The sequence below is a fragment of the Erinaceus europaeus genome, chromosome 9 (assembly GCF_950295315.1).
Source record: "Erinaceus europaeus chromosome 9, mEriEur2.1, whole genome shotgun sequence".
NCBI classification, from domain to species: Eukaryota; Metazoa; Chordata; class Mammalia; order Eulipotyphla; family Erinaceidae; genus Erinaceus; species Erinaceus europaeus.
Window position 1 is genome coordinate 122399777 of NC_080170.1, and position 26442 is coordinate 122426218.

Below are 26442 nucleotides of genomic sequence, written 5' to 3' on the forward strand. Positions count from 1 at the left end.
AGATGGTATAGTGCAGCAGGTTAGGCGCACGTGGTGCAAAGCTCAAGGACCAGCATAAGGATCCCAGTTCGAGCCCCCGGCTCCCCACCTGCAGGGGAGTCGCTTCACAGGCGGTGAAGCAGGTCTGCAGGTGTCTATCTTTCTCTCCCCTCTCTCTCTGTCTTCCCCTCCTCTCTCCATTTCTCTCTGTCCTATCCAACAACAAGGACATCAATAACAACAACAATAATAACCACAACAATGGTAAAACAACCAGGGTAACAAAAGGGGGAAAATGGCCTCCAGGAGCAGTGGATTCATTCACCAAGCCCTGGCAATAACCCTGGAGGCAATAAATAAATAAATAAATAAATAAATAAATAAGAAAGAAAGAAAAAAAAATAGTAACACAGCACCCAACTGGCTGCACCATCATGTAACAACAACTCACCCTTTTGATGATTATTTGAAAAAGTTGCCCAAGAGCTATGATGTTCTGATAACAAAAAAACAAGTGCAAAGAAAGAGCAAAGATGAAGAAAGGAAAGAAAAGAAGAAGAGAAAGGAGGAAGAAAGGAGAGAAAGAAGGAAGGAAAAAAGAAAAAGCAAAGGAAAGACCTTTCATAATGGCTCATGTGAGTTATGCTCTGACAACCTAATAAAGCCAGAATATAAAAGTATATTAACTATAGCTCCAATGTTTCTTCTTATGATTTAATTTTACAAGATTTCTTTCACTTATACCTGATATCTATTTAATGTCAATTAAAGATTATTAACAATCATTGTGAAATACAAATTAAAACCACAATGAGATGTCACCTCACTCCTGTTAGAGTGACTTTCACCAAAAAGACAAGAAAGAACAAGTGTCTCCAGGGGTGGGGAGAACAAAGAGCTCTTGTTCACTGTGGGTGGGGATAGAAACTGGCAGTCAGCTTGAGGGCTCCTCACAAGATTAAAACTAAAACTACAGGATGATTTCAACAATTCCAGCCCTGGATATTTATTCAAAGAAAATAAAAATGTTAACTTAAAAAGGGATTTGAACCTCCACATTCGTGGCAGCACTAGTCATAATAATGGAGAAGTTACTGTAATCTAACTTTTAACTAACTGAATAGAGAAAGAGAACGTCTCACACACACACACACACACACACACACAGGGAAATGTTACTGCGCCATCTATGAAGAATGAAATCTTGCCATTTGGACAACACGGGTATGCCTTAAGCTAAGTGAAATGAGTTAGACAGAAAGACAAATATCAAATGATTTCATTGATATTTGGAATCTCAGAAAATCATTGTAGAATCATTTTGAGGTGTAGAGGAATATATGGCTATATAGATATGAAATGGATATAATGATATGCTTTACTTATACCTCAATGAAAATTTTTTTAAATATTTATTGATTTTTTTCCCTTCTTGTTGCCCTTGTTGCTTTATTGTTGTAGTTATTGTTGTTGTTCCTGAAGTCGTCGTTGTTAGGATAGGACAGAGAAAAATGTGGAGGGGAGGAGGAAGACAGAGGGGAGGCGAGAAAGACAGACACCTGCAGACCTGCTTCACCGCCTGTGAAGCAGCTTCCCTGCAGGTGGGGAGCCGGGGCTCCAACCGGGATCCTTATGCCGGTCCTTCCGCTTTGCCACGTGAGCTTAACCCACTGCACTATCACCCAACTCCCAATGAAAACTTTTAAATGGCATATTATCAGCATTATACAATCAGGTAAGAATAAGAATGTGCCAAGATATAGGCCTGACACAAAAGAGACATGTTTGGTTAATATGAAATATTTTTGAGGGGTTTATGGTTTACTGGTAATATTCTCTAATTTCTCTTATTTATCTCAAGGGAAAAACTAGAACGTGAAATAAAATAACAGTATATGCATCAAGAAGAGAAAACACATATCTTGATACACAAAGCCTTTTTCTCTTGTGCCTACAACCTGTCTTCTCCTGTGGCAGATGGAATTATATCATCCACACAGTAGTCCCGAGAGCAGCAGCTGTGAAGCACGCTCAACCAGGCCGCGTAAGGCTCTTTATTACTGAGAAGGCGGGAGGAGTCCGTCAACCCTGTGAAAATCATTTTCTCCAAAATATGCATATCTCAGCTTCAGGATCTAAATGATGAGCTTGTCAAATTAGTAATTTTTAGATTTTTAATTCAGTCATATATTTTAAAAATAATCATAAACACGTGGGATATAACGGTTATACTAAGAGACTCTCATGCCTGAGGCTCCAACATCCCAGGTTCAATTCCCTGCAACACCATGAAGCAGAGCTGAGTAGTGTTCTGGTAAAAATAATAATAATATTAAGTAAATAAAATAAAATAGCCATAAACACAGTCAATCTCATGACCCACAACATTTTTTTGAATCTGGGGTGAGTTCATTTTGCTCCTTGGCTGTGAACCACTCCATTATCCTGTGGTTCACATATTAATTCTCAGACAGCTAGAATCTTCTCATTCTTATCTTTGGAAATTTTTTTGCCTCCAGGGTTATTGCTGGGCTCGGTGCCAGCACATCAATTGCTTTTGGTGATCATTCCCTGCCTGTCCCCCACCCCGCAACCATTTTGTTCAATAGGACAGAGAGAAATGGAGAGAGAACAAGAAGACAGGGGGAGAAAATGATAGAAACCTGCAGACCTGCTTCACCACTCATGACGTGTCCTCCTTGCAGATGGGGATCTGGGGCCTTGAACCTGGATCTTTGCACAGGTGCTTGCACTTCTTCCTACGTGTGCACAACCTGGTGCTCCACCACCTGGCCCCCTTGTCTCTGGAAACTCTTTGCCATAAAATCAGCTGAGAATCCTGAAATTGGGATGGAATGTTCCTACTCATGACCACAGAATGTGAGGTCAGTTCTACAGGGATGCAGAGGTCACATAGGCTCCTAAGCTGAATATGGGCCCCAGATCAGATCAAATCAATGGGGTTTACAGGCAACAATATTTATATACCTTCCTCATACTAGGGAGCTACCCTCTTCCCTGATCCAGCTTTCTGGTCCTTTTTCCAGCCATGACATCATCTCCCCAGATAATAACTTGGATCCATCTGCATATCAGATTTCAGGCTCAGGGAAGAAAAAAAGAAAAAGTAGTAAGTATAGTCATGGGCCCTTTGGAATATAACTAAAATATGCCTACTAGCTATCTACAAAATGAAGAAACTGCCCCCCAACTCTTCATCTGCACTATTCCAGCCTTTAGGTTCATGATTAGTCAACAATTTGTTTGGCTTTATATGTTAACTCTCTTTTCAACCACCAGGTTCCAGATACTAGCATGATGCCAACCAGACTTCCCTGGACAGACAACCCCACCAATGTGTCCTGGAGCTCTGCTTTCCCAGAGCCCTGCCCCACTTGGGAAGGAGAGTCAGGCTGGGAGTATGGATCGACCTGCCAATGCCCATGTTCAGCAGAGAAGCAATTACAGAAGCCAGACCTTCCACCTGCTGTACCCCACAATGACCTTGGGTCCATGCTCCCAGAGGGATAAAGAATAGGAAAGCTATCAGGGGAGGGGATGGGATGTGGAGTTCTGATGGTGGGAATTGTGTGGAGCTGGACCCCTCTTAGCCTATGGTCTTGTCAGTGTTTTCTTTTTAATAGTTTTTTAATTAAAAATAAAGATGTGATGTTTACAAAAATAATCAGCTGAGAAGAGAGAAGGTACTTAAGATAAGAGGAACTGTCAGTCAACTACTGCAGTAGTTTCAAAGGCCCAGCTCCTGGAACACACGTCTGAATGAAAGGCAAACAGATGTTCCAAGCAACTGGCTGGAGCAAGGTTTTCCACAATAATAATACAGGGGGGGGGGGGGGAAGAAACACAGGAACAGCTACTCTGTTATCAAATAAAATACACTTTCAGGCAAAGAGGTTAATCAGAGATAGAGAGAGATAGGATTGATCCAACAGGAAGATATACCCACAATGAATAGATATTCTCCAAACATGGATACACCAAATATAAAACAAGTACTTAACTGAATTCAAGGAAGATACTGTCAGAAAAACAATAATAGTAGGAGATCATAATATGCTACTCAAAGCACGAAACAGATCATTGAGACAAAATATCAACAGAGAAATAGTAATCTTAAATGAACCTGGAGATGCTATAGATTTATCCAAACATTCCATCCCCCCAAAAATGGGTACACATTCTTCTCAAATGCACTTGAAACCTTCACAAGAATCAACCAAATGTTGGGACACAAAGACAGTCTTAACAAGTATGTGAATATTGAAATCATAAACACATAAACACTAACCTAAAGGGACATATGCACCATAGATGAATTATTCACAACAGCCAAAGAGTTTAAGCAGCCTAAATGTCCATCTACAGATGACTAGCTGAAGAAGTTGTGGGATACAGACTCCATGGAATAGTACTCTGCAATAAAAAAGGTGATATTGTGTTCTATTGGGACAAAATGGATGGAACTGGAGGTGATGATGCTTAGCCAAGTAAGTAGAGAGATAATAGACAACTACCAGATGATTTCACTCATATGTGGAGTCTAAAGAACTCACTGATACACAGGAACTTAAAAAAAAAAAAGCAGACTGTTTCTAAGACTTGTGAGATCTCTGATGGTTACTGTCGGGAGGCGGGAGGGTGGGGACACAGAATTTCGGTGGTGGCTGTAGTATGAAACTGTACTCTGCAATCCTGAAATCCTATAATCCATTATTAATCACTATAAAATAGAAGACTCCTGGGATGTCAGGTGGTAAGAGGAGGACAAGGTGAGGATTACCACTAGAGGGGGCAGACTAGATGCCTTCCTGGTCCACTGCCATCCCAAGCCCTTCCCAGCTGGTCCTGAAGCACCATTAAGGAAGTACCAGCATTCTCCCCACTTGGAGTGTGTCACAAACACTGACACGGGGCTAACTGAATGACAGCTCAAACTAGCTCACATACTCTGGAGCCTACACTGTATATATATAGTGGATATTTGTACATCTGTACACATGTATGTGTACACACACACACTTTAAATGCACTACCTGTGTTTAAGGAAACATCTTCTTTATCAGTGTTGCTTCCCTAAGAATGAGCTATAAATGCATTTTCTAAATTACCCTTGCAAGAAGGATGCAGTCATCTTTGCCGTAAGGCTTTGTACATCAGGTAGACTCTCGGAGAGCCCTTAATACAAGACGGGTCAACACAGGAAGAACAGCTGTCCTATGAATTTTGTTCTTTGTGATGGAGACCAGGAAAGCCTCCAGCTTTGTGGAACATCATCAAAAGAAGTCCTTAGCATCTGTGCTCAGAGCTGTGGTATCTGTGTCCTGTGAGGGTGGCACAGTGGTCTTTGAAGACTTTCCACCAATAGAAGAGGTTTTCAGTTAACTGCCTGAGAAAGTCTATATTAAGTCCCATTTATACCAAAGCAAATTAGAGTACGTTCTTCTGCTTCCAACTAAGGGACACCCCCCACCCCCAAAAATAAACAAAAAAACAAAAAACCACCTGAGCCACTATCGAGTGGAATGTTAAGTGTGCATCACATAAATATGAAGGATGACTTGAACAACACACCTGGGAATGGGCAAAAAGAAAAAAAAATAAAGCATCTATCAAAGGTCAGTGCCACAGTCCTCAATCAAGAGCTCTTCTTTTTCTTTTTTTTTTTAATGTTTTCATGTTAATTTTATTTATTCCATTTTGTTATCCTTGTTGTTTTATTGTTGTGGTTATTATTGATGTCATTATTGTTGGATAGGACAGAGAGAAAAGGAGAGAGGAGGGGAAGACAGAGAGGGGGAGAGAAAGACAGACACCTGCAGACCTGCTTCACCGCCTGTGAAGCGACTCCCTTGCCAGTGGGGAGCTGGGGGCTCAAACCGGGATCCTTATGCTGGTCCTTGCGCTTTGCGCCACGTAGCTTAACCCACTGCGCTAACACCCAACTCCCTTGAGCTCTTATTTTTGTTTGTTCTCTCTTCGAGCACACCTGCTGATGATTCTTCTATTATCTTCCATGATTACCTTAAGAATTACAACATGCTTCCTTGATTATCCCCATCTGTGCCATATTATAGTTTTGAACATATAATTTTTTTTTATCATGCTAAAGCTGATACAACTTCAGAACTCCTTATTCCCCCCTTACTCCCTCCCACCGTTTATATGGTTATTGTACATTTTGCTGAGCCTCTTTTCAACTTCACGAGACATGGTGATTATTTCTTTGGACAACTGTGAAATCGTCATAGTTAGCCATACAGTGTATGCTCCTAGTATTAATCTTTTCCTCCTGAATTTCCATGTTATATCAAGTCACTTTCCTTTTGCTTCAAAATAAATAAATAAATAAATAAAGGCTTTTCTTTAGTAAACACACTAGCAACAAGTTCTCTCCTTTTGTAGCTATGTAAAAAATATATTTACTTCACTTTCACCATTGAAAAATACCCTCAGATACTTCTCAGTTGTCAGTGATTGTCATCCTTTTAAAGGTGTTCTATTGCTCTCGAACATATAGTTTTCTTCCTTACTATAATTTTAAGGAAATGTGTTTATTGTGTTCTCCGGGGATGTTTAAAATATTATTTTGGCATGGGTCTTCAACATTCTCCAGAGTTATTGCTGAGGCTCAGTGTCTGCTCTAGGAATCCACTGCTTCTGGTGGCCATATTTTCCTTTCTTTTTTTTTTTTTGGATAGGACAGAGAGAAATTAATAGAGGAGGGGAAAATAGGGAGGGAGAGAAAGACACTTGCAGACCTGCTCCACTGCTTATGAAGCGACCCCCTGCAGGTGGGGAGCTGGGGACTCAAACCGGGATCTTTGCACTGGTCCCTGCACTTCAGACCACATGCGCTTTACCTGGTGCCCCACCGCCCAGCCCGCCCCCCGGTCCTCTGCATTCTTACTCTAATGAGCCAATGTATGATTTTCTTTGGGTTTCCATTGTTCAAAATCGTGTGGTTTTTGAACTTAAAGATTAAGTTATTTGCCTTTCATTAGTGATTTAATATTACTTTATAAAATCATAAGATTATAGGGGTATAGTTCCACTCCACACACACCTCAATTCTATCCTTCCCTCTTTCCAGCAGAACACAGGATAACCGCAATAGTTTTCACAAAATCTGTTTGGCTACTTTTTTTTTGTATGTTTATCTATTTCAAATATCTGTATTGCACATTTAAGCAAAACCACCCAATAATTGTCTTTTAGGAAAATGTATGTTATTTGGTAATAAATATAAACTACATCATTAAGAGTCCTTGAACACAATAAAACTCTTAGACTTTACCTCTCCCCCAGCCATACACACACACACACACACACTCACAGACACACACACACACACACACACACCTTTTAATTTTTTCTTTTAATGCAAAGCCTGGGGGTGGGAGGTAGCACAATCATTATGTAAAAGACTTTCATGCCTGAGGTTCCAGGGAGAATTCAGTTATTGTGAATCATGATTATTTTTAAATCTTTATTTCATGACTGTTTTGAAGTATGTATGTGCCTTCTGTTATATATGTTTCTCTCTCTCTCTCTTTCTCTCTCTCTCTCTCCTAGTGATTTTCTCTGGTGAAAAACTGAAAGACAATCTTTATTTTTTTATATTTATTTTATTTATTTATTCCCTTTTGTTGCCCTTGGTTTTTTTTGTTTGTTTTTTTCCCCTCCAGGGTTATTGCTGGGCTCGGTGCCTGCACCATGAATCCACGGCTCCTGGAGGCCATTTTCCCCCTTTTTGTTGCCCTAGTTGTTGCAGCCTCGTTGCGGTTATTATTGCTATTGTTGACGTTGCTTTGTTGTTGGATAGGACAGAGAGAAATGGAGAGAGGAGGGGAAGACAGAGAGAGAGGGGAGAGAAAGACAGACACCTGCAGACCTGCTTCACCGCCCGTGAAGCGACTCCCCTGCAGGTGGGGAGCTGGGGGCTCGAACCGGGATCCTTACGCCGGTCCTTGTGCTTTGCGCCATGTGCGCTTAACCCACTGCGCCACCGCCCGACTCCCGCCCTTGTTTTTAATTGCTGTAATTATTATTGTTGTGGTCATTGTTGGATAGGACAGAGAGAAATGGAGAGAAGAGGGGAAGATAGAGAGGAGGACAGAAAGACAGACACCTGCAGACCTGCTTCACCGCCTGTGAAGCGACTCCCCTGCAGGTGGGGAGCCAGGGGCTGGAACTAGGATCCTTCTGCCGGTCCTTGTGCTTTGCGCCACGTGCACTGCGCTACCACCTGACTCCATCTTTAATTTTTAAGTGGTATCAGGAAATAAACTCCAGGTTTCTTTATTATTTAACTAGAGAGAGAAGATTAGGAAATATAGACACTAAGCAAGGAGAGATGCCAGAGCACCACTCCACTATCCATGGAACAATCCTTGTGCTGTTTTTGGTTGCCCCCTGCAGGGCTCAAATCCAGGATTTCATGTGCAGTAAGATATGAATTCTACCAACTATGCTATCTCCCAGTCCCATAAGTCCAACTGTTATTCATTCATTCATTCATTCATGTTTGCCACCAGGGTTATTATTGGAGCTGCATGGCTACACAAAGCTATTGCTCCTGGCTCACTCTTTTTTTCTTTCAGAGAATGAGAGACAAAGACAGACAAAGGAGAACACCGCAACATGACTCCAACTGCTCATGGAGCTTTCCCCACACAAGTGACCCCATATGTTGGCCAGGGCGTTGATCCTAGGTCCTTCCTTGCACAGGACGACATGTGTACTCTACTGAGTGAGCGCTCTCCCAGCGGTGGGCCCACCTTTTGCCCAGTCTTCAGCCCTTAGCCATATCCCAGCACGCAACCTCTCATTTTGAAACTGCTCTCTTCACAAAAACCCACACCCTCCCGCCAGTTCCCTGCATTACTGTCCCTGCTCATACTCGTATCAACTTGTCCACAACTGTATCTCTGACTCCAAAACGCATGAATTCAGACAGACTTTTCAACGTGTAAGGACCCCCGCCCACCCACACCTGTCTGCACACAGAAACAGCCTCTGTGACATGGCTACATAGAGTGGAGAGTCGTTTTGGCTTCCAGTTCTGGCTTCAAGAAATGGATCTGCCACAAAGTAACACTGCCCGACTGCGCAGCTCACCACAATTCTACACAGCACTTCCACAACCACGGTCTAAGCTGACTTACACAAGAACTCCATGAAGTCAACAAAGCAGACACTGTCCTTCTTTTTCTAAGATGATGAAATTAGGACAGAAGTTAATTACCTTCCCAGTAGCCCTGTTTCCTGAGCAGCCACGTCTCAGTGATGTGAGACTCCCAGTATTTCCCATAGCCTCCAAAAACCCTGATTCATTTTGTCTTAGCACAAAGTACAGGACTCCTTCATCTCTTCAGATGAAGTCTCCCGAGTGTGATGCCAAATTATTACAAAGCTCTGGTTCCTTAAGAAATTTTCATGGTTTTGTGCTCCCCCCCCCCTTTCTTCCCACAAATCCATAGAGCTTGTCATCATCCATTGCCTGCTATGGTTTTAAAAATATTGTAAATAGGAGATCAGATTAAAGGGATTTGGAAGCACTAAATCACTGTCTCCAGACCATCTCTGGAGTTTCATGCCTGTACAATTCTACCGCTCCAGAAGGGCTCTCTTTCTTGTACTTTTCATTCTCAGAGAGGTAGAGAAACAGAGAGGCAGAAAGACACAGAGAGGAGAGCCATCACCATTCTGCTGCTCATGCAATATCCCCTGTGCATGGTGCTTCTGTGTGGTGCCAGGGATTGGAATCATGTTGTTCAAAATGTTGAAGTGTGTGTTCTGTTGGTTGACCTACTTTTCCATCACTATTCTTACCAGTCAACCTCAGAAATAGAGAAACAAAGAAGGAGATAAAGAAAAAGAAGGAGAGATACGACAGCACCACTCTACTGCTCATGAAGTTTCCCCTGTGCAGGTGGTTCCTGGATCTTACCAGGGGTTCAAATTTGTCTCTCTAGCATGCAAAGTGTGTACTCTACTGGCTGAGCTATTTCCTAGCCCTGGAACGCACTACTCTAATGATCAGTTACTGATGTGGAATTATCCCAACTAAGCTGAGGGACTTCTTTGCAGGATCAACCTCCAAACTGCAATGTTTCCTCTTGAGTCCTCTTGGATTCTGTCTTTACTTAAAACTTTTATTATTTGCTTCATGGATTGTATACTTGTTTTTTAAAAAAATATTTATTTATTTATTTTGCTAGGACAGAGAAGTTGAGAAGGGAATGGAAGATTATAGACAGATTAGATAGATAGATAGATAGACAGACAGACATCTGCAGCACTGCTTCAACGCTTGTGAAACTTCCTCCCTGCAGGCAGGGATAAAGAAACAAAATTCCTGTCTTCACAAAACCCCAGTCTTTGCTTCACTGTTCAGACCCAGGATCAAGCCCCCGGTCCCCACCTACAAGGTGAAAGCTTTGCAAGCGGTGAAGCAGGGCTGCAGGTCTCTCTCCCTTCCTATTGCCCCCTTCCCTCTCAAGTTCTGGTTGTCACTATACAGTAAATAAATAAAGATTTAAAACAATTTTTTAAAAAGAGCTGGGGCTGGAGAGTTAGCATAATTATTATGCAAAAGACCCTCATGCCTGAGGCTCTGAGGGCCTAGCTTGAACTCCCAGCACCACCGTAAGTCAGAACAGAGCTGAATAATGCTCCACTGATTAGATGAGTCTTATTCAGATTATTCAGGTTAATCTGCTACAGCCAAAGCTCATTTATGTAAGTATCACTAATAAAAATAAGATGCAATGTCACTAACACCTGAAATACATAGGTGTTCCATTAAAAAAAAAAATTAAGGGGAGTTGGGCATAGCGCAGCAGGTTAAGCACAGGTGGTACAAAGTGCAAGGACCTGCATCAGGATCCCGGTTCGAGCCCCTGGCTCCCCACCTGCAGGGGAGTCACTTCACAAGCAGGTCTGCAGGTGTCTTTCTCTCCCCCCTGCCTTCTCCTTCTCTCTCCAATTCTCTCTGTCCCATCCAGCAACAACGAAAGCAATAACAACAATAATAATTACAACAACATCACCTGCAGGGGAGTCGCTTCACAGGCAGTGAAGCAGGTCTGCAGGTGTCTATCTTTCTCTCCCCCTCTCTATCTTCCCCTCCTCTCTCCATTTCTCTCTGTCCTATACAACAACAATAACTACAACAAGGGCAACAAAAGTGAATAAATAAATAAATATTTAAAAAATTGGTCAATGAAGCCGAGCCAAGATGACACATAAAATTAATCATCTCAGAGATTGGGTGGTGGTACGACAAATAGAGTACACACACTGCAGTGTACAGTATCTCATCTGGGCTCAAGACCACAGCCCTCACCAACATGGGGCAAACTTCAGGATCAGTGAAGCAACACTATAGGTGTTTCTTTCCCTCTCCTCATTCCCTCTTCATTTTATTCTGTCTCTATAAAAATATGATCGCTGGTAGTGGAGGCACCAAGCCTCACCTTGATGGGCAACAGAAAAAAAATATCTCAGTACCTGAACTATACCAGAAGCCAAGTGCCCCCTCACCTATACCTGTGATGCTGTAATATAACAAAAAATATGAGCAGAAGTAAATAGCATAATGGTTATGCAAGGAGAATATCATGCCTGAGACTCCAAAGTCCCAAGTTCAATCCCCAACACCACCATCAGTCAGAGTTGAGCAGTGTTCTGGGAAGAAAGAAAAAGGAAGAAATGAAGGAAGGAAGGAAGGAAGGAAGGAAGGAAGGAAGGAAGGAAGGAAGGAAGGAACGGAGGAAGGAAGAAAAGAAAGAAAAGAAAGAAAGAAAGAGAGGAGGGAGGGAAAAGGACGGAAGGAAAGAAAGAAGGGAGAAAAAAGAGAAGGGAGGAAAGAATACATGTATGTGGTCTTCATTTTCAGCTGTGGGTCAGAGATTCTAAAAACCTTCCTGATTTCCTAGCAATCTAGACAAGTCTCTTATTGAAATATTTGTTCTTTGACTCTGGTTCCTGACATAAAGGTCCTTCCCCCTTGGAATTTGCAAGGAAACAGAAGTGCCATTTGTTCAGATGAAGTGGGCTTGGTGGACTTTTAATATGGGGACTTGATGACAAGGCGTGGTCTGTACAGACTCGCCCCACTACACTAAGTTACACCTATGTGGTGGAGGGAGCCTTCAGGTTCATCTATGAGCCTTCGAGTTGAGTGTTTCCAGGTTGGCACATAGATGGAAGTGCCAGAGGGCAATGCCCCTGGAAAGGACATAGCTGACCTATTGCATCCTTCCACCCAACTCTTCTTAAGTGGCATCATGATTTTTTAGATGGTGACAAAAAGGCAGACAGGCAGAGAAAAAGCAAGTAAAGGAGACCACGGCATCAAAGCTTCCTTCTATGTGGAAAGGGACAAGCTGGGACAACAATTTTAGGTCAGTTCAGGATCCTTCTAAGAATGCTCACCCTTGAGTCCCCCTCCAGGTTGGAACTTGGAATTTGCAGACTCACCCCACTACCCTCAAATACCCCTACATAGGGAAAGGAAAAAAAAAGGCTTCAGGACAGTCAGTGAGCTAAAGATGTGAGAGATTTCAGGTTGCTGAAAATATCAAAGTGCCCGCCTCAGGAGGAAATACTGCTGAGGTCAGGGAATGGGCAGGAAGAGCCTGGGGGAACACAGACATTGCTGCACTATGCCAAAACATATATTCCCCAGGCACACATGTTTCCAGTGCTATTGGGGGAGGGAAATAAATGTTGCACAGGGAAATGGGAGTGGTAATAGGTGTGGCTTTAAAAGGAAATAAAGGTGGAGCTGAGGAGTTTATAACTGTGTGGGGAACGATCTCGACTGGCCCCCCAAATACAATGCTGTTTTGGATGAAAGACTAAAGCATCCTCTTCACGGAAAGATCTGAGTTCTCAGTGACTTACAAAAACAGTAGGAAGGGGCTGGGTGGTGGCTCACCTGGTCGAGCACACGTTACAATGCACAAGTACCTGAGTTCAAGCCCCTGGTCCCCATCTGCAGGAGGAAAGCTTTGTGACTGGTGAAGTAGAGCTGCAAATGTCTCTGTCTCTCTCTACCTCTCTATCACCACTTTCCCCTCTTGATTTCTGGCTGTCTCTATCCAATAAATAAAGATTTTAAAAAAAAGTTTAGGGAGTTGGGCTGTAGTGGAGCGGGTTAAGCGCAGGTGGCGCAAAGCGCAAGGACCAGCATAAGGATCCCGGTTCAAGCCCCCACTCCCCACCTGCAGGGGAGTCGCTTCACAGATGGTGAGGCAGGTCTGCAGGTGTCTATCTTTCTCTCCCCTCTATCTTCCCCTCCTCTCTCCATTTCTCTCTGTCCTATTCAACAACGTTGACAACAATAATAACTACAACAATAAAACAAGGGCAGCAAAAGGAAATAAATATAAAAAAAGAAAAAAGTGTGAAAGAAAGAAAGAAAGAAAGAAAGAAAGAAAGAAAGAAAGAAAGAAAGAATGAGTAGGGGGGGAAAATGACCATTGAACTAAAATGGAAATTCTCCCCTCCTCCCCTCCATGCCCCAGTTAGTAGCAAGTTCTTTCCATTTTTAAATGAATGTGTGTTAGGAACCATGGAACTGGGTATTTATAAGCATAAGGGTCAAGTCCAGAAAGCATATGTGTTTGGCTTACGTGAAGTCCATCTTAAAAAAAAAAAAGATCTGTTCAAAAAGTTCCTTGCCCGGGGTGATAATTTTATATACATGCACGTTCCCACTTCAGGTCAAGGTCAAAAGAAGCTACATATGAAAAAGAGGATGAAGTAAATTGCTGCATGAAAAATTACGAGCTGATTAAAAATTTACAGAAAAAAGAATCCACTCCAAACTGTATCTCCAACAGAAAGGGAGCCCTGTTACTGAGCTTTAAACTCTGCCTTTTGAGCGATCAGATTACCTCACCCCTCACCCCCTTATCAAGGGCCATTAGTGTCTGATAATAGCAAGTGATCCCTTGTTTCTGGAAGCCTTAATTTCCTTGGAGCAAAAAAATCTCCTTTGGAGTGCAGCTCTTCTCCTGTCCACCCTAGAGACCCAGCGGGAAGATTAAAAGTCAAGTTGACCCGAGGAACTTTTGTTTTTGCACCACCACTAAGAGGGAAGAAGAAATAGGAAGGACAACTATGGGGTGATTTTTCACTCATAAGTGGGATATTGAGGATCGAGATGTATAAACTTGAGAAGAGAAACACACACAAACACACACACACACACACACACACACACTCAGAGTCAACCCATAACTATGATCTTGGGAGAATTATGGTTCTAGGAGCCTGGTGGTAGTACATTTAATTGAGCACACATGTTATAATGTGCAAGGACCCAAGTTTGAGCCCCCCCCAGTTCCCACCTGCAGGGGGAAAGCTTTAGGAACAATGAAACAGAGCCGCAGGTAACTCTGTCTCTTTCCCTTTCTATCTTACCCTACCCTCACAATTTCTGGCTGTCTCTATCCAATAAATAAATATTAAAAGTCTATGGTTGTTACTTTTGGGGTAAGGGGACACAAAACCTTGGTGGTAGGAGTGGTTTGGAGTTATACCTTTACTATCTCATCGTCTTGTAAATCACTAATAAAAATATTTTTAAAAATCAAATTACCTACATTTAAAGAGTTGCTGGGAAAACCAGAAAAAAAATGGTAAAACATCGCCAGTACCTCTTATATAGCCACAATAGGTCTGGTGAAATGTGGACAGAGTCATGGAGAAAACTGAGATCATGACTTAGAGGGAAAGCTGAAAGCTCCAGAGAGAACAAGATAAGGAAATTCAAGTGAAAAGCAAAGTACGGCTCGTGCCCAGAGCCCACAGAACCAATTTAAATACCAGGAAGTCTTGGGGAGGGATCCACAAAGGGTAAAATGTTTGAATTCAAGTAATTTACAAAAAAAAAAGTTCAAAATCTGGAAGGAAAGAGTTGGCCACATTTCAGCCTGAGCTAAGGAGAGAAAACTCCTTTCAAGACAGCTTCTGACAAGCTGTAAATCACAGAATGAAGGGGGAAAGTGTGGCAACACTCAGATAAGGGGGAAAGGAAAAAGGAAAGCTAAAGAAAAAAACCTAACACAGAAGAACATTCAAGCAGCTTCAGCTGAATACCGAAAACAGAAAGAAAATGTGGCTACCTTCTGCCTAAATTTGAACTAGAACAAAACAAAAAGCTAAGAGACATATCACAATGAATCCACAGGGGGCCCCAAAACACAAGATCTGGGGATATATAAGAACTGTGGAGAATATGGAGATTACTGAAAAAATGATTTAAGGAAAACTAAGAAAAATTGCTGACCAAACTACGCAAGTATATAAATACAATTGTCCTATGGCAATCGCTGAATCCAGAAATGAGATTCTATTTTCAATCCCAGAAATAAGAAAAGGAAAAGGAATTAAGCGGCATACTTGATGTAGTAATGAACTTTAAAAAGAATCTCGCTCTTAAAATTTTATTTGGGGAGTCCAGCGGTGGCGCAGCGGGTTAAGCACACTTGGTGCAAAGCTCAAGGACTGGAGTAAGGATCCTGGTTGGAGCCCTGGGCTCCCCACCTGCAGGGGACTCGATTCACAGGCGGTGAAGCAAGTCTGCAGGTGTCTGTCTTTCTCTCCCTCTCTGTCTCCCCTCCTCTCTCCATTTCTATCTGTCCTGTCCAACAATGACAACAACAATAATAACTACAACAATAAAAAAAAAAAACAGCAAGAGCAACAAAAGGAAATAAATAAATTTTTTTAAAAATTTATTTGTATAGAAATGCACAGTTAACAAAAAAAACTGATTCACTATTAAAAGTGGAGTTCAGTGACTCAAAAATCACAGGGGAACATAAAGGTAGAAAATTAGTACTCATGAAAAAAGGGTATTAGAAAAGGGGATTAAAGAAACAGTGAGTAAGGAATTCAAAATTCTTTTAAAAAATAAGAATCATGGCAGAAATGGAAGATGATCAAGTTGGATTTCAAAAATCAAGTTTATGCTAATCTCAAAAGAAATGCTGGATGGGAAGAGAAGTTCAGAAAGCCTCAGAGAGAGAGAGAGAGAGAGAGAGAAAACTAGACATCACTCGGGTCCATGTGCTGCGGGGACTGAACTCGGGACCTCATGCTTGAGAGTCTAGTGCCTTAGCCACTGCGCCACCTCCCAGACCACTAAATAATATTCTTTAAAATAACCTTTGAATTAAAAATATTAAAAGAAACCAACAACTGAAAAAGTTTTTAGTGAGTAATACTTTAACACTATCACAACTTTTAAGAATGCTAAAAGATTTTCTTAGAAAGTCCACATTTACAGCCCTTAGGATTAGAAACAGGGCCAGGTGGTGGCGCACCTGGTTGAGCACACAGATGATGGTGCATAAGGAACAGGGTTCAAGCCCCTGGTCCCCACCTGCAGGAGAAAGCTTCACAAGTGGTGAAGTAGGGCTACAAGTGTTTCTGTGTCTCTCTCTATCTACCCCTCTCCTCTTAATTTCTCTCTGTCTCTATCCAATAATAAATAAATAAAAATATTTTTTAAAAAGGATTAGAGACAGTTATTGGATAGTTAGACTTCTGTGGAATAGAAGTAACTGAACCAAAGGAACTAACACCAACGAAAATCGTGAGCAGATTCTCTTAGACTTTGTGAGAACTGTGATGGGTGTTCAAGAGTAAGAGAAGCTTGGGGTTGGCGTGGGCTTACATATGCCACATATATAAAGCTATACCCCTAAAATTATTTTATTTAGTAAGCTACTGTTAAATCACTAATAAAAACTTACAGTAAAATTAAAGAGATCCTTAAAAATATATAGTAAATTCTGGTAACTTTCTTTTAACTTTATATAGACAAGAAAGAAATTAAGAGGGAAGGGGGATGCAGAGGGAGAGAGAGCCAGAGAGACACCTGCAACATTCCTTCACCGCCTATAAAGCTTTGTCCCTCTGCAGGTGGAAACTAAGGGTCTTGAACCCTGGTCCTTGTGCATGGTAACATGTGCACTTAGTCAGTTGCACCACTTCCTGGCCCCAACATAGTAAATCCTGTTAGTATTTAAAAGGCTAAAATTAACAAAGTCCTCAAAGTCTGCTCAGATAGTTCACGAGCACTAAAGGAAGCATTCGTGCTATGGTCTCCTGCCTCTCTGTCTCCTCTCTCTGACTAAAAAACTAAAAATTAACATAAGTTTTCTATACAAAGCACAAATAAACAAATTTATAGGAGGTAGAACATATTCAGAGTTGTATGGTGAGACAAGCTATAGGATAGCTACTTTAGTTGACTGTTTGGAAAGGATGTACACACATAAACATATTTGTGGCCACTAAAATCAAGAAGATAAAAACCAGAAAACAAAAAATAGATATCTTGACCACAGATACAGAAAGTTTTAAATATAAACACATGTTTTTGAATAAACTGGTATGGACAGCCTTGGAATTCTTCAAGAAACAGCAAAGTCTTTTAAGAAACTATTCATTGTGAAAGTAAAACAACATGAGATAAACCAAAAACTATAGAAAAATCAGAATGTTTACTTAAAATGTACCTCTCAGAGGTTACATGTGGGCCATAGCATACTTTTCAGATAAACTCCTTAAAATAAGGAATGCAGTATTTTTATAACCCATGTTATAAAATAAAGTCACTTCAGAGCATAGAAGCAAAGAAATTTTTCCAACAATATTTATAGAACTGGTCAGATCTTAAAATAATAACCAGAAAAGAGGGGGAAAAAAGACAAATATTTTAAATATTTATTTATTTATTCCTTGTTGCTTTATTATTGTAGTTATTATTGTTGTTATTGATGTCATTGTTGTTGAATAGGACAGAGAGAAATAGAGGAGGGGAGACAGAGAAGGGAGAGAAAGACAGACACTTGCAGACCTGCTTCACCGACTGTGAAGTGACTCCTCTGCAGGTGGGGAGCCAGGGGCTCGAACCAGGATCCTTAAAAGACAAAATTTTTAAAACTCCATACACCAGTCTCATAACTCTACACACAAACATTTTAAATTAAATATCACAGAGTGAACTTCATGTCATTTTTTGCAGGATGAACCCACCCTAGTAATATTTACACAAGGACTCTCCTCGAATCACTTAATGACTCCATCAATACAATATGGCACCCCAGGACCAATCTGACAAACAGTGAGAAGGCAACAATATTGAGTTGCTAAGGTCTGCTGTGCAAAGCTATCCAGGTATTGGAGAAAGATATAAATCCATTTCCAAACAGGCAGACAGTTCTTTAACAAAAGTAGATCGTCATCTAAGTAATCCAATTTATCATGACTTGTGTATTCATTAATTAAAGCAGAAAAAAATCTCTGAGGAAGAGAAATGAGCTACAAATTATCTCCTCACTTTGAATACTTTACTTTTCTTTTATATTTATTTATTTGCCTCCAGTATTATCAATGGGGCTCAGTGCTGGCACTACAAATGGTCTATTCCTGGTGGCTGTTTTGTGTGTGTTTTTTTTTCCATTTTGTTTAATAGGAAAGAGAGAAATTGAAAGAGAAGGGGAAGATACAGAGAGAGAGAAAGACAGACACCTGCACACCGGCTTCACCACTTGTGAAGTGTTCCTCCTGCAGGTGGGGGAGCCAGGGCCTTGAACCCGGATCCTTACTCAGGTTCTGGAGCTTAGTACTATGTGTACTTAACCCGGTACATCACCACCCCACCTGGCCCCCAAAACTTTATAAGTTATTTATTGCATGAGATAAAGGAAGTTTCCCATGAGTCAGAGAGAAGGAAAGAAAGGGAGAGGGAGAAAGAAACTGAAGAGAAGAGAGAGCCACTCTGGCTCATGCTGGGCTGGGGATCAAACCATGAACCTCAGCCATACAAGTTCAAAGTTCAGTCAACAATGTGTTTGGCTCTATATGTTAACTCTCTTTTCAGCCACCAGGTTCCAGATGCCAGCATGATGCCAAGCAGACTTCCCTAGACAGACGACCCTACCAATATGTCCTGGAGCCCCGCATCCCCAGAACCCTGCCCCACTAGGGAAAGAGAGAGGCAGGCTGGGAGTATGGATCCACCTGTCAACACCCATGTTCAGCGGGGAAGCAATGACAGAAGCCAGACCTTCCACCTTCTGCATCCCACAATGACCCTGGGTCCATGCTCCCAAGAGGGATAAACAATAGGAAAGCTATCAGGGGAGGGGATGGGATACAGAGTTCTGGTGGAGGGAATTGTGTGAAGCTGGACCCCTCTTATCCTATGGTTTTTGTCAGTGTTCCCTTTTTATAAATAAAAATTAAAAAAATAATAAAAAAAAAATTTCAAAGCTTTACCCATTGGGTTCTTTCTCCATTTGCCATTTCACCATTTTTATAAATAGTAAGAGCTCCGTAGTCCAACCAATATAACCCTTCACAGCTGTCTCCTTATTGTCACCATCAAGAACCTCAGTTACCTACTAGGACATCAATTTCTTGGCCACCTGTGCCCTTCCCAAAAGTTACTGCTAACATATCCACCCTCTCTCTGTGTTAGGACCCAGGTTGGAGTCCTCAGTCCCCACTACAGACGGGAAGACTTCATGAACAAAGGAGCAATGCTACAGGTGCCTGTTTCTCGTCCTCTCTCACACACCCTCTCTCTCTGGGGTTCAATCCCTTTGCACTTTTTGTTTCATTAACCAATCCTAAACTTAACAAGTATGCCATTCTGTGATGGTACCTGTATAACAAAGCCTTTCTGATTTTATTGATTGATTTATTTTGCCTCCAGGGTTATCACTGGGGCTCAGTGCCTGCACTACCAATCCACTGCTCCTGATAGCTATCTTTTTTTCCATTGTTATTGTTGTTGCTGTTGGAAAGGAAAGAGAGAGGAAGGGAAGACAGAGAGGGGGAGAGAAAGAGAGACACCTACAGACCTGCTTCACCGCCTATGAAGTGACCCCTCCCCCCCGCCCCGCAGTTGGGGAGCCGGGGTCGAACTGGGACCATTGAGCGGGTCCTTGCATGTGCGCTTAACCTGGTGTGCTTCTACCCAGCCCCATCTAACAAAAACCTTTCTAAAATAACAAGTGAGTCATATTTATCTGACAAACTGCTCCGAAATACTAGTGGACCCATGCATGTGCTCACATCTGGTAACCCTGAAGACGTTCTTCTACCATTTGCACTTGAAGTCTGAACCAAGAAGTTAGCATAACGGTTATACAAAGACTTTTATGTCTGAAGCTTTACGGTCTCAGGTTCGATCCTCAGGCCTATCATAAAAACAGAGCTGAGCAGTGCCCTAGTAAAATCAATAAGTAAGTAAATAAATATTGCTTAAAAGCAATCTGCTCCTGCCCCCTTTTTGTTTTTCCTGGTTGAGTTTCACCTGGGTAGGCAGTGAGAAAAACAAGTGAGTTCATCCTGGTTCCTCCATTTCAAGTATTTACTGGAAGGGGTGATTAGCCAAGGAAACTTTAACCTAGAGATTTCACCTTATTCTCAGCAAAAGCATTGTGCCTACCCAAACCAAAAAAAAAAAAAAAAAAACCCTCTTTTAAGAGACAATACCCTGTGTTCCTCCTTTTCTCTACATTGTAATATGCAAGGTGATAGTAGCAAGGCCAGGTTCCACCTATTGATTTGCCATTCTGCACGGAACTCAAAATAGTTTGCAGGACTCAGAGAGTCCTTGTGATTGTACATGGTAACTGGAGAGGGAAAAGACAGTCCAGCTTCTTTCCTCCCACAAAAAAAAAAAATTACAACATAAATAAATAAAACTCCTGAAATTCACCAAGGAACTGACTGAATTACATATTCAGTTAAATGGACTCGGAAAATGATTGCTCTGTTATAGGTTCAAATGCATCTTGGACGTACTGCTGGTCAGACATCATCATGGTTCTGCAAAGGATGTTCGTATCGGAGGCACCAAAGGTCCCAGGTCACTCCCAGCATCACCATAAGCCAGAGCTGAGCAGGGCTCTGGTCTCAGTCTCTGTATCTCTTTATCTCTCTCATTAAAATAAAATAAACAAGATATTTTCTTTAAAAAGGAGTCTGTCTTCTAGTCCAATTTCCAACTCTGACACTATCCCCCCAGACAATACTTTTAGCCCACCTGCATGTTAGCTGTCAGGCTCAGGCAAAAATCAGTAAAGTCATGGGCCCCCTGGAATAGGCCTAAAATAGGGTCTTACAACATGATGCCCCCAAATCTCATCTACTATACTGTTACCTTTAGGTTCCTGATTGTTAAACAATTTATTCTGGGGGCCGGGTGGTGATGTACCTGGTACCTGGTTGTGCGCACATGTTACAGCACAAAAGGACCCAGGTTCAATCCCTCAGTCCCCACTTGTAGGAGGAAAGCTTCACAAGTGGTGAAACAGGGGTACAGGTGTCTCTCTGTCTCTTTCACTCTCTATCTCCCCCTTCCTCTCAATTTCTGACTGTCTCTACCTAACAAAGATAATAAAACATTTAAAATAATAGTTTCTATTAAAAAAACACAATTTATTCTTTTATATCTTACTGCTTTTTTAGCCACCAAGTTTCAGAGGCTACCATGATGCAAATTTGACGTCCCTGGGCAGATGACTTCACCCATGTGTTCTGGAACCTCACCTCCCCAGAGCCCTGGCCCTAGGGAAAGATAGAAATAGGCTGGGCGGGATGGATGAAGCACTAACACCCATGTCCAGCAGAGAAACAATGACAGAAGCCAGAACTCCCACCTTCTGCTCCCCGTAATGATCCTGAGTCCATGCTCCCAGAGGGATAAAGAGTAGGGAAGCTTCCAATGGAGGGGATATGGAACCTTGGTGGTGGGACTTGTGTGGAATTGTATCACTCTTATCATATGGTCTTGTAGATCATTATTAAATCAGTTAAAACAAAAAGAGTCTGTCACTTTAACCTCTCACTGATTTTTGAACTGGATGTTTAAAAAGAGCCATGGCCATCTGGCTTAAGGATATAGCTCAACTGGTAGAGCACAGGGCTTGCATCCTTGAGGCTTCTGGTTTGAACCCCAGCATCACATGTACCAGAGTGATGCTCTGGCTTTTCTTTTGTGCGAGTCTCTCTCTCTCTGACTCTCTTTCTCTCTCTCTCTCTCTCTCTCCCTCTCTCCTCTCTTTTTCTCCCTTTCACAGAATAAATTAATAAAACCAACTTCAATGAAGTAACAAGATAAATAAAAGAAATTCAGTACTAAATACAGAATTATTTCCAGCAAGAACAGGGATAGAATTTGGGGTGATCGTGCTAAGCAAAAGAAAAGTCAGAAAGTGAGAGACTGTTGCTGCAGAGGTGCACACGTGGACTGCGATTAAGCAAAGAAAACCAAGTACAAAAGTCAAGGCAGCAGCAGCAACAACACACACTGTGGGCCTGTGAGAAATGAATGCTTTCAGAGGTGGGGTGAGCAGGGCTTCAGAGCGAAGGGGAGGAGGGGGTTGCTCTAGTTGTGGGGACAACACTGGAACTTTGATGGGGAACGCTGTGAGGCTTATATACCTATGAGAGGTGGGAGACCGTACTCGCAAAATGTATGTGGCGAATTGATTGTCACCAACATCCAGGTTAAAGAATCAGTCACTTCTCAACGTTCGGTTACAAAGGGTCAGATGCTATAAGGGAGAAGACCAGAGAAAGGTCTGTAGACAAGAATCCGGCAAACAGATGAACTTAGCCCGAGCTTCAAGGCCATATGTGTGTCCCACAAAAGGAAGAGAAGGTTGGCACTGATCCAGGAACCTGAGCTAAGAGTCAGGAAACTCAAGTCAGAGTGGACAAATTCCCCCATCTCAGAAGACGGGCCAGGGCCTTCACTATATGCCTACCAGCCCAACTGCTAGACACAGTGGCCTCCCTTCAAGTGTGAGGTATAGAACATAGAGCCTCTACCGAGATAAAGGGACATTTCCCCATCCTTTTTAATATCACAAGGCAATTATTGTTCCACTCGCCACTTTAATTTGTCCTGACAACCTAATGTCAGATAACACCAAAGAAAACAAATGAAAAATAGAAAGAGTAGTAAGTCTCCTGTGTGATACATGTTTGTGCCAAAACAGATTAGTTGAAAATCCATCTTCCTCCACCTGAATTGATAGAATGTTTCAGGGGGCTGTCAGTACAATCATTACTAATGAAGTAGCAGAGTATGGGACACAACGGCTAGAAGGGAAATTTATATGATAAATGTGATCGCGGATGTTACAAATCTTTCATTAGCGGATGAAGATGCTGGGAAGGTTCACATTTGGAGAATAAGTTCACAGTCATGACAAATCTTCAACACATCGAGGCTTATCCAACCCTGGATTCTTACTCAAGTCCCAGCCTTCTTCTCTGCTCAAACCCTTTCTATAATGCTTTGATAGGAGACATTTCTTATAAAAATTGAAAAAGGAACTACCTGGATTCTTCCCGTCAACCCCCCAACAACCAAATGCTAAGCCTCCATTCTTACCTAACATTGTCCATGCTATTTCTAAGGGTCCATCTTTAAATTGAGAATCATTATTTGCCCAACTTTTGGAGGTTCCCCACCAATCCCAACAGGACGCCCATCTGAAGACTGTGTTGCTTGTGTAGGACTGAGGTTTGGTCTAATGATACAATTAATACACATCTGGATGCTGGGTTCTGGAGTTGGAGAGAAAGGGCATGGAAAAAAAAGAAAAGGTGGGGATGGGTGCTGGTAGTATGGTAGTTTGCAACACTGGTTTCAAAAGGTGAGAACAGGGGCCAAAAGATGGTGCACCTGTTTAAACGCACACGTCGTAGTGCACAAGGACCTGAGTTCAAGCCCCTGGTCCTCACTTGCAGTGGGGAAGCTTCACAAGTGGTGAAGTAGAGCTACAGGTGTCTCTCTGCTCTCTCCCTCTCTCCCCCTCTCAATTTCTCTGTCTCTATCCAATAAAAAAGGGGAACACCTGCAGAGATTAAAAAAAAAAAGTTCACTAGAGTTCTCCTAGAGCATTTCCATATCAATCTTTTGTTTTTTACTATTCATGTCAATCTGAGATACTGTGTTAAGCAAACTTCTCATGATAGAGTCCTCAAGGATTTCTTTCTTCAGAAGTCCATGCAGTGCATGGCCAGTGGCATCATCTCCCCCATAGGCTTGGTACTGACGGGAAGGGTGATTCTGTCTTGTGCTCAGATTGACAGTTGAGTTATGACAAGGAAAGGGCAACCTCAGGAATTATCATTTCTACTACACATAATTCAAAAATATTAAAAACTCAACAGAGAGGTGGACCACTGTCTTCATTAGACAAGCATGTGCAGGCAAATGAAACTAGACCACCACCTATCACCATGTATTAAAATTAAGTCAAAATGGATCAAAGGGCTGGGTTAGATCTGACACCATAAAACACATAGAAGAATGCAATGGTGAAGTATTTCAGGACTTTAATATTAAAGGCATATTTGGTGACTCCACACCATGGGCAAAGGAAATAAAACCAATATTGAACAAATGGGACTATATCAAATTAAACAACTTCTACACATCAAAAGAAATTCCATGAGGCTAAACAGGAAACCCAGCAAATGGGATAAGATATTTGCAAGTGTGCTTCAGACAAGCAGTTGTTATTAAACATCTACAAAGAACTCATACAGCTCAACAAAAAGAAAAAGAAAATCCCAATTTAAAAAAAGTGAGTAGAAGATATGAATAGATGGTTCTCTAAAGAAGAGATATGCATGGCCCATGGGCTCCATCAATAAAACAAGGGAAGATAAGTGCTAGAAAGGATGTGGAGAGAGAGGAACTCTGCTGCACTGCTGGTAGGACTGCAGATTGGTGCAGCCATTCTGGAGAACAGTATGGAGAATTCTGAAACAAACACAAATGGAAATGTCACTGGCCTGGGAGGTGGTGTAGTGGATAAGGCATTGGACGCTCAAGCATGAGGTCCCAAGTTCAATCCCCAGCAGCACATGTACCAGAGTGATGTCTGATTCTTTCACTCTCTCCTCCTATCTTTCTCATGAATGAATGAATAAATAATAAATAAAATATTCAAAACAAAAGAAAAGAAATGGAAATGCCATATGATCCAGCAATTCCACTACTAGGCATGTACCCAAAAGATATAATCACAGTGATTCAAAGGGGTATATGCGCCCCCATGTTCATAGGGGCTTGATTCACAATAGCAAAGACCTGGAAACAACCAAAATGCCCTTCCAAAGATGACTGGATAAAAAACTTATGGGACATATACTCAACAGAGTATTATGCAGCAATAAAAAAAAAGATGATATTGTGTCCTTTGGGATAAAGTGGATGGGAATAGAGGAGATGGTGCTCAGTGAAGCCAGTAAAGAGGTGAAGGACAACTACAGAATGGCGTCACTCATGTGTTGAACACAGAGAATTGAGTAAACGAATGTGAAAAAACAAAAGGTCAACCTATATCTAAGGCTATGGGAAAACATTGGTGGTTATCTATAGGGGTGGGGATGGGACCTTTGCTGATGGGAGTGGTGAAGAAAAGAAAGACTATACTATAAGCCATCACTCACTAAAGCTCTAAACTTAAAAGAGAGAGAGAGATGTATTCATAGCAAGATTCTAGCAACCCATGCACTGGCTCTCAGCCTCTAAATTCATTCTTCTATCAGCTGCACCAAATGCCAAGAACCAGAACCACAGACATGGCAATGTTGCCTGGGAAATCTTAGAGACAGTCAACTCAAACTTCACTTTCAACTCCAAATACATACAAATAATGTTGCTGTTGTGTTGAGTATATTTTTAATAAGAAATAGCACTTTTGTCATTTTGGTAATGGGCAACTAGGATTATTATGCTAACCAACCAACCTAACCAACTCAACGATTGCCACCTCAACATGCTTCACTTCAGACTGTGTCCAGAGACTTCACGTGTGGAATGACAACCCTTCAGCTTCATTACTCGGTCACCAGGTTCCAGATGTCATCAGGATGCTGGCCAGGCTTCCCTGGATTGAAGACCCCACCAATGTGTCCTGGAGCTCTGCTTCCCCAGAGACACACCCTACTAGGGAAAGAGAGAGGCAGACTGGGAGTATGGACCGACCAGTCAACGCCCATGTTCAGCGGGGAAGCAATTACAGAAGCCAGACCTTCCACCTTCTGCAACTCATGACGACCCTGGGTCCATGCTCCCAGAGGGATAGAGAATGGGAAAGCTATCAGGGGAAGGGGTGGGATATGGAGATTGGGTGGTGGGAATTGTGTGGAGTTGTACCCCTCCTACCCTATGGTTTTCTTAATTAATCCTTTCTTAAATAAAAAAAAAAGAAAAAAAAAGAAAAAGAAAAAATCTTGTTTATTTTATTTTGATGAGATGAGATACAGAAAGAGAGGTGTGTGTGTGTGTGTGTGTATGTGTGTGAGAGAGAGAGGGGGAGAGGGAGAGGGAGAGGGAGAGGGAGAGGGAGAGGGAGAGGGAGAGGGAGACAAGAGCAC